Genomic DNA, 14487 nt, shown 5'->3' on the forward strand with positions numbered 1-14487 from the left:
TAATATGTGCTAATAGCAGCTCTATCCAGGAACCTCTCATTTAATCTCTCCATGATTTCTGTAGGAGACCTCTTCTGGTCCTCTATCTTTAACCATCACTTTTATTCTGACGCTCCCAACTCTCTCTCTCTTCCCCTCACAGACACATATATTGTTGGTCCTATCATGTCCCACCAGCAACTCAAATTCTGACCAACATCCCAGCAATATTTCAAGCTATCTTTAAAAATATATTTATTTCCTCCTGATCCATCTTCACCTATTTTTTCCCATATCTAGTTGTTTAAGATCCTGTCACCACTTCTTATTTTACCCAGGCCCACCTTTTTTCTCATTATCCCCACTTTGTAGCATAATTCTTCATCATTTCTTACCATACCAAGGGTAACCTTCACCTCTTCCGACTGGAGTTGCTCGAGTCCTCTTTCTTTCCCACCATTCCAATCTTTCTATTGCTTTGGTTGCTTCCTTTTCCAAATTTATGTTTCTGTCCATAAATGTACCCAACCTACATTTCTGCTTTCATAGTTCCCTACTCATATCCCCCTTTTTCATTCCCTCTCTTCTCATGCTCTTGGCTTTGCACCTTCATTCCTTCAGTGTGCTATGCTTGGTAGAGCCTTCTACACACAGCATTACCTGAACTATTCCCAGGCTTGTCTGTCACACTGTAAGCGACCCAGTGGGAATTGGCCCATTATAAACATATTTAACTGTTTACTTTAAACAAGAGACAGGGTGATTCTCTGGAAAACAAAATGGTTACTGACAAACAAAAATATTTTAAAAAGCAAATATAAATTTTAAGAAGAAAATCTTTTAAAAGCAACAACACACTTATGTGCATTTCCTGTCTATTCCATGAAGGTTGCTCATGTTACTGTTTCAATCAAGTGGAGATACCTAAGGTATAATGGGAAGACACATAATAAATGATTGCATCCTTATCAAACCATCTTGTAAAGGAGCTACCCACTTCACAGCAGAACTAACACCATTCTTTTTAAAATCTTGGGTTTTAAGGGCAGGAGGCAGATGTAAGACTCCAGATTTACACAAACATTAGATAAATTTAAAGTAACATTGAGTGGGGAAAGGACAGTAAGCAAACAATAGCAGGAGTTAGTACAAGTTCCTTCTGCCATTACCCACATAATCTAGCTAAAGGTACAGGAATAAATCTGCTGAAAAAATCCTATGCCCCACCAACTCCACAAGAGCCACTCTCCCAAGCATTTATTAATGTTAATTGGTTGTAGACTACAGCAATTCTCAGCCCTTATCAAGATTTGGACCATTTCTTAAGGTCAAAATCCTCCCATGGACCTAGACATTGACGACTAGCATCCCAATACAGATTCCACACTTTCCTTCTGCAGAGTTTGATTACACCAGAAAGCAATATCAGGACAATATTAAACAGACAAGAGGAAATTAAATTCTCTTTCATGTGAGAGGTTCAGTCCTATGGTCACATATTCACATTGTCTGTCTATGCCGTTCATTTCCTCTCCCTGGAGAATTGACAATTACTATCAAACTTCCCTGTGGTTCCTTCTCTAGCATCCCCCCTTTACTTTGCATTTTACCTCACTATACCTATGTTTTCATCCCCTTTTGATGATGTGTGCACATTTGATCACTGTTGATTTACATCAAACATCCAAAAACATCTAGGAAACAACAGTTCTGCATGCTTTGACATATTTTTCTTTTTGATCGGTCGAAAAAGTCTCTGGAGCTATAAAGGCTCATCTACACTTGAAAAACGTCACCTGTTTTACTACATAGGGTCTACACTGGTAGGTAGTGCAAGTGCAGGTGGTTTTACCTCTATGCTGTCAAGCCTTGCAGATCCAATAGAGCCAAGTAGGTTTTTAATTAAGATGAGGTCACACTCAATTATTAAAGGTCAATGCACTACTTATTCCTTAATTGAAATAAATAGCTGGTATTTTGACTTTGTTTTAGGAGATTCAAGATGACCCGTAAAGATTCTAAAGAGATCTTATTTCCATTTTTGTTTTGTTGTTCCTTTTCTGTACAAAGAACAGATAGGTTAATGGCTTTGGAGACATGTATGAGTAGCTGTGTGTTTTGTATTAACGACTAAGGGGATGTTTATAAGAAGCTATTTTATTTTTTCGAACAAGGAATTGGGAGAAGATAAATCACTGTCTGGCATTTCGGAAATTGGTTCTGTTTGGGATTCAAGGATCCAGATTTTCCTTTTGCTTCATTTGGTTTCAGACCAGACTTATTTTACTAAACTCAGTGTTGCACTGAATTTACATTAAGAGAGAATGAAGAATCAGGACTCATGATACTTAAAAGATGCAGATGTTTGATGTTGGCAAACTTCCCGAACTCTGAACATATAAATCATATTCCAAAATATCCAAATGCTGGGGGTCCCCTTTATCATTTTTAAGGACAAAAACCAGAAGAAAGTTATTTGGTACCAGTAATCCACAAGTACAGCGTAAAGGAAGAGAGACGGGGATGGGTACCATCCATCTCTTAATGGGCTGAATCTCATTTGTAGCCAAGAAGTGATCAGATTAATTTTTAGAAAACACTGAATCTTTCAACTTTTTCAAGGTTCCATCTTGCTCTTAACTACCAATGAAATCTCCTGCAGAACTATTTCCCCCCAGACATATAGTCATGAAGAGCTGTACCTGCTACCAAGTTATCTTCTTTTTTTGAATAGCAGTATGATAAAGGAGCTTCTTTTATACTAGATACTTCTTTCTCCTAAGTAAATGGTGATGTTTAAAGAGCAACACTGCAGACTTGTGGGTTTTTTAGTATTTCAGCTTCAGTAAAAGGATCTCAGTGACTATCCTTCATCACTATGATTTATTATCACAATGCTGATGGGCTACATAAAGTGGGAAGTTCATGGTGGAGGTCTGCAGAAGAGATACTGATTACCAGTCTATGGCGTCTCTGTAGGCTCTATGCAGAAATAATCCAAAAAGAATATTAGTTGAGTCAAACCAGAAGCATTAATGCCTCTTTGAAATTCAAAAAGGTTTGGTTCAAAGGAAGTTAAAGGTTTAGGATGATTATTCTATCTGAACTACCTTATGAAACAATTAAAATACAATTGCAAGGTGTTCTCTGTAGCACCTTAAACAAAGATTTCAAAGCACTTTACAAACATTAAACAAGCTTCTAAAGCCCTTGTGACATTGATATGATGAGCAAACCCATTCTACATATGGGTAAAGCGAGGGAGAGAGGTTAAAGGCCCTGTCCAAGGTCACATAGAAAGTGGGCGGTGGAACTAGAACGAGAACTTCCAGACTTCTGCTTTATTCACTACACAAGACATGGTCTCACACAATACATTATGGTGTGCAAAGCCATCATAACTTCATGGTGCTGTTTACATATTTGGTCAATATACTCTGGTTTGGGGTATATGGATATGATAGATTTAAACAGAGTTGTTCTAACTATAATTTCTCTTTCTTTTATATAAATAAGAATAGTATAAACAAACCAAAGGTATCTTCTTAGTGCTTTTATTGTAGATAATTATTATCATTAAGCTGCTTCTATTTTACCACATTTATTCACTAAGCTTAACATGTATTTTCCAAGCCTAGTTGGTAATAATTATGTATACTGTGTAATCACATTTAATGTGCATATGCGCAGTACTAAATGATTACATAGGAATGCAGTCTTCTTAGAATGCATCATTTCCAAATTATACAGGTCCCACAATCATCCCTTTTGCAGAGCAAATATCTTTACTACTTAGTTAAACTGTGCATTTTGATTGCTATTAGACTTCAATGGCCAACTTCTTGCTCTCATTTATATTAGTGATTTACCTATCACTGAGAACAGAAGCTGGTCAGAAATATATATCAGGCAGATACTTCTACAGTTTAAAAATTGTTAGGCAGGCAGACAGACAGACATACAGATGGAGAGAGCATTTTAAATACACAGTGTGACTTAATTTATACCCATTGGACTGCAGTGAACTCAACAGGGTTGCAGACAAATAAATGAGGGAAGAATTTGATTCAAATTCTTTGGCTACCATGAAGACCAAATTATTTAGACAAACATTTTTAAATCCCATTGACTTCTGTGAGGTAATTCTAAGCCCAGAGATGTCTTGCTACCAATTGGCTAGCAAAATAAATAGCAGTAGGTAAGGAATGACATAATAACTTAAGTACTTCCCTCTCATGGAAAAATTCAAGAGCAAGGGCAAAAGTAGTCAAACAATATGAGCTTTAGATTGTGGAGTTTCAAACTCCTGATCCCTTCAAACCTTCTCTTAGACTAGGCACTTCTTTTTTCGCTGTTCAAATCCCTTTTTCTACCCTTCTTCTTTCATGAAATATACCCTCAGTGACAGCCTTACCTCCATATCTGCTCACAACTAAGCTGCTTACATCATATTTGTAAGGGAACTTTACCGATCAGTGCTCCCATCTTTCTATATGTTTCATACAGTTCTGTTTACATTTATCGTGCTATTTAAATAGTTAAAAGAGACAACAGTGATGAGTCAGAGCTATGTCGTTCAGAATTGGATCTGGAGGGAGGCACTCCCCAAGTTCAAGTGTGGTCAGATCTGAGCCCGATTCTGAATGATGCCAAATGCCCCCTAGTCCCATTCTATTCATATTCTTATACCACAGCCATCTCCATGGTATCCTAGTGCCTGAGAAAAACAGTATGGTTTAAATCTGTTCTCAAATTCCTATGCCCCATTGATTCAAATTACATGCATTCAGCACCTCAAGTTCAGGCCAAAAGAAGGAAAATATACAAAAGCATTTGCTAGTATGAATCATATTGATTTGTACTCCCTGTAACAAAGTATGTGTTCTCCTCAGGTTATTCAATTAAAACTACAAACAAATTACAAAATTGGAAGTTATCAATTCTTCATTCGGGGTTACCATACCTTGTGGGCAATTTTGTTATTGAAAAGAGCGCTAAAGAAATCTAGTCTTAAACAGCTTGTTGTGCAGTTTGTAAGCAATTTTTAAAATATCTAATCACCAAAATGATCTTAATTGAGTCAGTTGCCTGTGACTTCTGTGCTCTTTCTGAGCTGCTTCATTACTTATGCAAATGTGTTTCTAAAATACTGAGAATATCACTATCAGTTCTTATTCATTTAGGGGGTCCACAAAAAGAACAAGGTGATAAAACAGCCAGATGCTTTGCAAGGAAAAGGGAGACTCTTCTTTTGTATGGTAGTAAATTGAAATGTGGTGGCTGGTAAACATATTAATTAAGATGTTCCTATATCACCAGAAACATACACAGAACACACCCTTCAAGAGTCAGGATCAAAGTTCACAGGTTCAATTGTTCCAACACAAGAATTCTTTAAATAGCAAGTTTATTCTTTCTTCTTGCCCTTCTATCCCACTTTTCCACCTCCATTATCAGCTGGAAGTCCAACTCAAAGAAAAGCCAGTAGGATTTGGTATATGGACAAAAAAATGATGATAGGGAGGATATTCCTGTAGTTAGAGTTAAGTCTAGGACTTGGTAGAGCTAAGTGTAATTCTCTTCTCTGTCACACGTTTCAGTGATCTTGGTCAAGTCACATCTACACTGCAAAGACAATCCCGCAGCACCAAGTCTCAGAGCCCAGATCAATTGACTTGGGCTTGCACAGCTAGAAGTAGGAGTGCAGATGTTCCCACTTGGACTGGAGCCTAGTGTCTGAGACACTCCCCCCTCGCTGGGTTTCAGAACCTGGGGTCCAGCCAGAAACCCAACATCTACACTACTATTTAAAGCCTTGCAACTGACTCGGGCTCCAAACCTGGTGCCACGGGTATTTTATTGCAGTGTAGACATACCCTCAGTCTTTCTCTGCCTTGGTTCCCCCTATGTAAAATGGGGATGATAGTACTTCCCCATTTCATAGGGTTGTTATAAGGATAAATATATTAAAGATTATAAGGCACTCAGGTGTTACAACAATGGGGCCATATCAATGATAGATTGATGGCCCAAAAGTCTTGAGCCATTGGCTAATAAGTAAGACAACCCCAAGCTAAAAATTATGAGGAAATCCAGACTGTAAAAGACAAAAATATTTACAAAGAGCATTATTAAGGAAACATTAAATGGTTTTGGTTTTATCTTTTAAGATGTGTTGGGGAAGGGGACTAAAATATCCCAAAGTATGGAAACTCAAAAGGACAGTAAGTTGTTAAAAATAACAACAACTTTGTAATCTGTTATAACATATTGCGTATATTAAAAATATAAACTACCATTTTTACTAGAAAGCAAATATAATTTGGAAATAGGAATTGTAATTCCTTAAGAACAGGGACCAAGCTAGCATTGAGAGAGACAGACAGACTGTCAGTGCAATATTCAAGTAGTTTAAAGCTACAAGCGAGGAAGGAAAATGTTTACAATTTCACAAATATAAGCACATTTTTGTAGCTGATTTAATACCCACCTACAATGAAGAATGTAATAAAATCCCTGTAATAAAACTATTATTTTTCCTTGAAAGAACTAGCAACTGGACTTTAAATCTTGGTAGGTGGGGATGGTGGTGCAAGTAAATTGCTATACCGAATTTTAAAAGCCCAAGAGAAAACTCACTTGCAATACTATAAATTTACAGCACATGTAGCTAGACAAGACAAAACAACCTATGCAAGCAGAGAACTTTAGAAGAAAGGTTTTACTCTTGAAGCTTTTGAGAATACATATTAAGATTCTTTAAAATGTCAAGGCCTGGCTAAGGGAAGGAAATATTGTACCATAAATAAGCTCTTGCTCACACCCTTAGGTGTAAAGTCCTTTTTTAGTTATTTATAGAAAGATATCTAATCTTTTTTTAATTCAATGAACTGGCACACCCCCCACCCAAATATCCACAATCAAATGAACACATTCATACAGTTTGTGTTATTTTCTGTAAAACAACACACACACAGAAATTCAAACATGTGGTCAGTTGTGGCTTCAAGGGACCTGCAGATATCAGTCACTTCAGTTGTCGCAAACTGTAAGGAAAATCTCTTGATCAAGGAAAAGTTTGATTTCTGGATGAACTCTTCAGAGACAGCTGTGATACCGAGAAAAAGGATTGCAGCAACTTCAGAAATATATACGTATGCATGCAGAAAACGAATTTTAGACTAACCTGTATAAAACACAGCTAAAAAGATGTTAATTGCATTTCAAGTTGTGAGCAAGCCTTTCCAGGGACTGTAAACCCACTTCTTTTAATGAAAAACTGTAATGGGATTAATAAAACCTCACTGACAGGAAAAACTTCAGGGCAGTGTTTGTGGAAGAGTACATGGAAACAAACCAACATCCTAAATGCCTTACCAATTCTGGAACTTCCCAGAATGTCTCAGCATTTTAGAACATGTCTGTGAAGTTATCTGATTAAAATATGACCGTATAGATCATTGTTGCAACCACTGTTATATATATTTGCAGCAAATATTTTACAAAGGTTGTCGAGTGAGGTGTTTATGAAAAGGTTATGATTATGCTATCTGTATGCACGTATCATGTTTGTCTGTGAAGTTATAAGTATTGGAATATCCACCAGCTTTATGGGAATTGTCTGCCCCATTCTTTGCAGTTCTCTCTAATTGAGTGACTATAGCTATCCCACACTGGGACACCAGTCCCAGCCAGATATGCCATGTAAGATATCTGCAAAAATGTTATGATTTGCCAGATATGATAATCTTGTTTATGTTTGTATCACCTTTGTATTATGAGTTATAGTTATGTCTGTATGTCTGTATTTCTAACTTGTGCTATGCTTCTGGGGGACACCCCCAGACAGTTTGGGTATCAGCTCTGCCTAGTCTGCTTGATGGCCCATTAAGACCATCAGCTATACAATGGACCCACTGAGAGAAGGCAGATACACCTTATGACTCAGCAAGGCATGCAGAGACATGCCTATGGACAGAACTCTAAGGCTTCCAAACCATGTGCTGCACAGCTGTGTTTGAAACAAAGGAAGCACAGGCCACAATGCAAAAGACTATAAAAGGCAACTGTATCTTCTCCATTTTGTCTTCAATCTTGCTTCTGACCTCTGGAGGAACCTTGCTACAAACTGAAGCTCTGAACAAAGCACTGAGTGACTCATCCAAGCTGCGGATGTACTCCAGAGACTTGACTTAAGCCAGCAGTTTATTCCATCACTGGTGTCAAGTATCAGAGGGTAGCAGTGTTAGTCTGTATCCACAGAAACAACAAGGAGTCTGGTGGCACCTTAAAGACTAAGCGGTTTATTTGGGCATAAGCTTTTGTGGGTAAAAAACCACTTCTTCAGATGCAACATCTTATGCCCAAATAAATCGGTTAGTCTTTAAGGTGCCACCAGACTCCTTATTCCATCACTGTTACAAGCCTGAACCAAGAACTTTGCCATTACTGTATGTAATTGATTCCTTTAACCAATTTTAACTCTCACCTTTCTTTCTTTAGATAAACAAACCTTTAGATTTTAGTTAATAAGAATTGGCTGTAGTGTGATTTTGGGGTAAGATCTAAGTTATATATTGACCTGGGTGTGTGGCTGGTCCTTAGTTATCAGAAGAACCAATTTTTTGATGAGACTGGTTGTAAAGAACCACTCATCTCTGAACCCAGTGTTTTTGGTGGTGATATAAGAACTGGAATGTCTGAGGAAACTGCCTTTATGTTTTCTTGTTAGCCAGTGTGGTGGAACAGGAGTTTACTTTTGTGGCTGGTTTGGTATATCCTATAAAAGAATAACCACCAGTTTTAGGTTGTGTTTGCCCTATTTCTCAGCATCCTGAATTTGGCATCTTCAGTTGTGACCCACTAAGGCATGGTTGCAATGTCAGAAACACACAATAGCTTAAAAATAATCGAGTTTTGAGAAAATACATTTTATTAACTTTCTGCTAATTTGCTATCAGAACTACAAACTGTCTAACCATGGAGTGAAGTTGACTAATATTATTTCATAGGAGCCAAGATCTGGTTTAAAAAAGCCTCAAACTATTCTAAAACTACTAATTCCTAGCTCTTATCACTTTTCATTGTAGATCTCAAAGCACTTTGCAAAGGAGGTAAGTATCATCCCCATTTTCTAGATGGAGAAACTGAGACACAGAGAGTGACTTGGTCAGCCAATGGTAGAACCCAGAATAGAACAGAAGCCTTTTCAGTCCCAGTCTAGTACCCTCTCCAGCAGGCTATACCGTCTCTTGCTAGGAAATGGACATTTTGGCTGTAATCAGGACTCTGTATAGCCATGCCATTCTCATTAAGGCTCTGTCCCTGCTCTTGACATCTAGACTGATGGGCACTATGTTGCTTGCTTGAAGAATGACAGTGACAGACCACTCAAGAGTGTCCTGTGTCGCATCTATATATGCTACGTCACCTTCAGTGTTTCACCACACTACTGCTTAGTGCAGCAAACACCCTGCAGAACAGTTCATCATGCGGAATATGCTTTGATAAACTTTACACTGCAAAATAACTCCGCTTTTTTTTTTAATTGTACACAACATTACCAACAGTAAGAGTATTTTTCACATGCTGCTCTCTGTGCTTGCTGTGTTTTACTGCTTCCTTCAGGGTATTACTTTGTTACACCTGCTGAGGGTTGTATATCATAAAAATATGTTACAAAATATTGATACATACAAGAAAATCCTGGTTCATGACTGGCTGAAGCATTGTCAACCCACGTCTATAGGATCCAGGACTGTGGACTCAGTGTTTCCAAAGCCATGGTTGAGCATCCACATTGTAAAGGTGGGTTTCCAATTGCTGGACTCGGGTCTTACAGTCATGATAACATGTCCATACTGCAGTATGCACACCTTCTGACTCTGGTCTGCGGCTTCAATTGCATCCATACTGCAAACTGATATGGCTTGGAACCGAGTCACAGCAGAACTTGGGCTCTGACCCAGCCATCCAGCATGTTCCTAGGACCTGGGTCCTGAGTAAGTGCTGACCTGAGTCAGATTGATTTGTGTGTGGAAGGAAGGGGGGCTTGGGCTCAAACCTGAGTCAGAGCCTGGGCTTAATGTGCAGTGTAGTCATAGCTTAAGAGGCAACAGGTAAGAAATAGTTGTAAACACCTCCTCTCTACTATTTTGACTATTTGTTTGTTAAAGAATCCTAACTTATTTCTTCACATTTTCTGGACTATTCAGACCTCTTTGTCCCTCTGTCTGGTCTGATGTCACTTCACCAGAAGTCTGTGGCCCTATTGCCACTTACCTCTCACTTTCTATTGGAAACTGGAAATACTAGGAGTATTTGTGGCACCTTAGAGACTAACACATTTATTTGAGCATAAGCTTTCATGAAAGGTCACGAAAGCTCATGCTCAAATAAATGTGTTAGTCTCTAAGGTGCCACAAGTACTCCTGTTCTTTTTGTGGATACAGACTAACACGGCTGCTACTCTGAAACCTGGAAATACTAGATAACTCACAATGGAGTTTTTAATAACAGAAAACTAGTCTGAATTGGCCACTGACTGCTGCCTAATATTCAGCTGGACTCATAAGGGAAAGAGTTTAAAATACCACTTTCTCTCTTCATAGTACATCCATTTACCAACACTCCTCCAGTCACAGGTACCTGCCTTTAAAGGTCTCTAGCTTATTCAGACTGAACTGGAGAGCTTTAATGCACCTCTCTCCCATCAGTCTTCAACAGTTCTAGGAAAAAGGAATCGCTACAGCTGCTGCGCACACCACAGCTGACTTTCAAGGGAAGCAGGAATTTCTCTTTGAAGCACCACCACTGAGGGGAGAATTAGTGGTGACACTTCAATGAGAAACTGCTACCTCCCCTTTCACTGTAGCTGCAGCACTCAGCAGTGCTCCACAGGCAGCAAGACTGCTCTTTAATTCAACTTGCTAGAAGCTGAATTGAAAGTTGCTTTAAATGTCCCAGTCCATTATTTAAGGTGGACAGATTCCCCTCTTCTTTCTCCATCCATTCATCGTATCAGGCCAAATTCCTACCTAGCATAAACCCATGGACTTAATATAGTGCTATTGACGTCTATGGAATTACACCAGCAATGAATTTGTGCTAATTTGCATAGGTTGCTGATTGACTTCACATATTTAACCTATTAACCTTTCTGCTTTAATAGATTAACCTTTACAAAGGAACATCATTAATCAAATCAGTTTGATGAATGGAATTTGCATCTGAAAAAGTTCACACGTACTTATGTCTCTGATTCTAAATGATGTAGTTTTCCATTGATTGATTTTGCAGTAGAAATATGAACTTGGCAACATTTTAACCTGTCACAATCAGAGATGGAAAGGAACCAGAACACTGGACTGAATCTACTTGGACCTAGGGGAAGCTCAGATCCAGATGCAGGTCTGAACTTCAGAGCTCTGTCTCCTCTCTGAAATGTAACATATTTACCTCTGCTACGCAAAGATAAGGAAACTGCAAACCAATAGGTTAAAGGCTTTAGTGTATATGACTGTTCAGAAGCAAACACAAATATTGTTATACCTGGTAATTCTAAGAAAACATAAGATACTCTGCAAAGAGCTAAAGGTCAACAAAACAGAAGAGGAATTTGCTGAGGCTGAAAACCTGACGTGAATCACCATCTACTCTGTTTGGCCCCCTTATCCTAGATTGTAAAAAATTCAAGCCAGGACCTGCACAAATGATCCATATGCCTCTTGTATAGAGAAACCCAATGAAGAACAAGTGTGTTCACTGATAATGGAAGTTATCAACACCTCCTTCAGAGAAGTGAATTTGCCAATACCTGATTGTCTAAGAGCTAATATCTGATGTGGAAAATCTCTCAAACCTCCCATGCCTTCACAAAATCATTCAGAACATAGTGACAACCAAGTTCCAGTAGTGTGAACTTTGATGACATGCTCAGTGCTTCATAATCAGGCTTCAGAGTGGGGCATAGCACAGAGACAATCTTATCACCACTAGAAGACAACCCCTCATGTCAATGGACAGAGGCCATAAATAAAAGCCCATTTTATTAGGCCACTCTTCAGCCTTCAATACAGTATAGTACAGTGGTACTGCTAGCCCACTGGCCTGGACATCCCAGCACTATAATGGCTCCAATTCTTCTCTAATGGAAGCTAGAAAGTGGTGATTGGCAGCTGCCTCTTCTCCCAAAAAAGCCTTCACCTGCAGAGTCTCTCAAAATCTATCCTCTCCCTGCTCCTCTTCATTATCTATATAAGACCACTGTGACAGGTTGAAAGGCTGTGTTGCCAACAGCAAGCTATTAATGTCCAGCAGTATATAATTTTCCATGGAAGCAACCGCTATCATCCCACAGATGTCAAAATGTCTAAAATAAATTAGCACCTGGGTCAAACTCCACCAGCTGGGTCAAAGTCAACAAGGACAAGACCAAAGTGATGCTGTTTGAAAAAGATAAATGATTTGAAGAACTAACATGGCCACTGCTGTTCCCCTTCTATTGAAAGAGCCTTATACCATTCTTTAAGTTGTTGTGAAATCTTGGGGTCTTCTTTGACTCACCACTATACTTCAGTGCTCAGATAGCATGGGTGGTGAAAGAAATCTCTATTCTACATTCAATTAGCTAGGAAAATTTGCTGCTTCTTCCAGCTAAGTCTGGCCACAGCAGTTCCAAGGAGAAAACTAACTGTACCTGGGATTGATGTTGGAAGTAATGTAGATGTTATAGCTTGTGGCAGAAATGAGCCAATCTATATCAGTTGGACAGGCAGTCATGAGCTTATCATGTCTGCATTCAGGTCACAGACAATTCTGAATAATAAATAGTAATAATAATAATAATTAATAATAATAAGTTCATTTCACATGGAACAGAAATTAAAATTTGTCAAGACTTAAGAAGCCACAGCATTTGAGTCAGGTCAAAAGGGAACATTTCATTTTGACATTACCAGAACAGTTCCATTTTTTTCATTTCAGTCAAAAGTATTCAGTGAATTTGCACCTTCATTTGTGTCAACTGAAACTGCCTCTTTTTTGGTGAATGAACTAATCACTGAAAATATTTTGCCCCTACTCTACTCACAATGCCTAAGACAAAGCACATGATAGGCTGGGACAAAACATTCCCATCTGAAGGGCTCATTTGGGGAATGAAGTTCCAGAGAATATTAGACTAAACCATAGTCGGACCATCTTTAGGGCACATCACAAGAACAGCGTCCCCCTCTATAACTAGAAAGATTATGTATTTTTTTAAAATTCTATGTACACACTCCAAACAGAACGCCCTAAAATTTGGGAAAAACAAAGAGCAGAGAAGATTCGGAAGTCTATTAGAGACTTCATTATGTACATCTAATTTTCCTGGAAAGCTCTTTCATAATACAGGGTTCCATAATACAGATTTAAAATACTTGGTGTTTACTGTTACGGCAGGAGTCACCAGATGGCACTGTTATACATCGTCTCACAAGTTCTTTTCCTTAGTATGCAAGCACATTTTTATAGTCTTGGATGAAATGCTGTATTGTTGTTTTGTTATGCAGAATTCCTTGGAGAGAAGCTATGGCAAATAACAAAATCTCTGCTCTTTATTTGGATGCAATTCTTTGGACAAATATGCTTCCTTGGAATCAGGCATTGGAGCATAGGCTGAAATTTCTGTAAGAAGGGATTACCTGTGTGCTGTTTGTGACTGCCTTTCATGCAGGACTGGTGTATGTGTTTAAATAAAGCAAGTTACACTTGGAATACACCCAGACTCCATGCCATGGGTTTTTCCTCTAGTGGGAAATTGATCTGCAAGACTCCGGAATTCTCCTATCACTCACCTGAGCTGGTATTAGTGGTAGGACAATGGTGCTGGAGGGACTGGGGAAATATCTTGCAAGGTGGGTGGTTAAAGGAAGTCTCATTGTAAATAGGCTTCCCCCAAGATTTTACAGTGACTTTTTGGCAGAAGCAGGAATAGAACAGATGTCCACACTCCCAGCCCTGTGCCCTCAACCCCAAGACCACCTGGCATCACAATTTACTTTGTTTTATTACCAATGAGGACAACTCTTAATGTGTCAGATTTCACACTTCAATAAATTGAAAATAGTTACATTTTAAGAACTTGTGTGAAAACACTTTGCTTCTGGTAGAAGGCCCTGTTTGTCATGTTTTAGCTAAGTGCAAGGCAAGCTGAAAGAACCAAAGCATAGCAGCAGAAGCACAGGCTGGGGACACTTTAATAGCTCTTGTTAGTGTTGTCATCACACACCTCAGCTTTTCACCACTTAGCTTTTCCCCAGTTACATCTCACTTCTAAGCCAAACAAGCTCTATATCTTACGTGCATCAACAACAGTCTGCAATGTGCACTTTAATAACCTCCTTCATAACACAGTAACAGCTGCTTGAGACTGTTAACTCTGCTGCGATAAGCAGTTTTACTTTCTTAAAAAAAAAAATCAGCAGTTTGGAAGTGCTCTGGAAAAACAAAAGCCTTTCTCTTCAA

The 14487-nt window shown here is 38.7% G+C and overlaps 1 protein-coding gene across 6 annotated transcripts in view; it reads right to left on the reverse strand.

Moving 5' to 3' along the window:
• The window catches only part of RGS7 (regulator of G protein signaling 7), a 420392-nt gene that overhangs the window by 122205 nt on the left and 283700 nt on the right, over nt 1-14487 (reverse strand). The window lies entirely within an intron of this gene.

The sequence above is a fragment of the Eretmochelys imbricata genome, chromosome 3 (assembly GCF_965152235.1).
Source record: "Eretmochelys imbricata isolate rEreImb1 chromosome 3, rEreImb1.hap1, whole genome shotgun sequence".
Taxonomy (NCBI): Eukaryota; Metazoa; Chordata; order Testudines; family Cheloniidae; genus Eretmochelys; species Eretmochelys imbricata.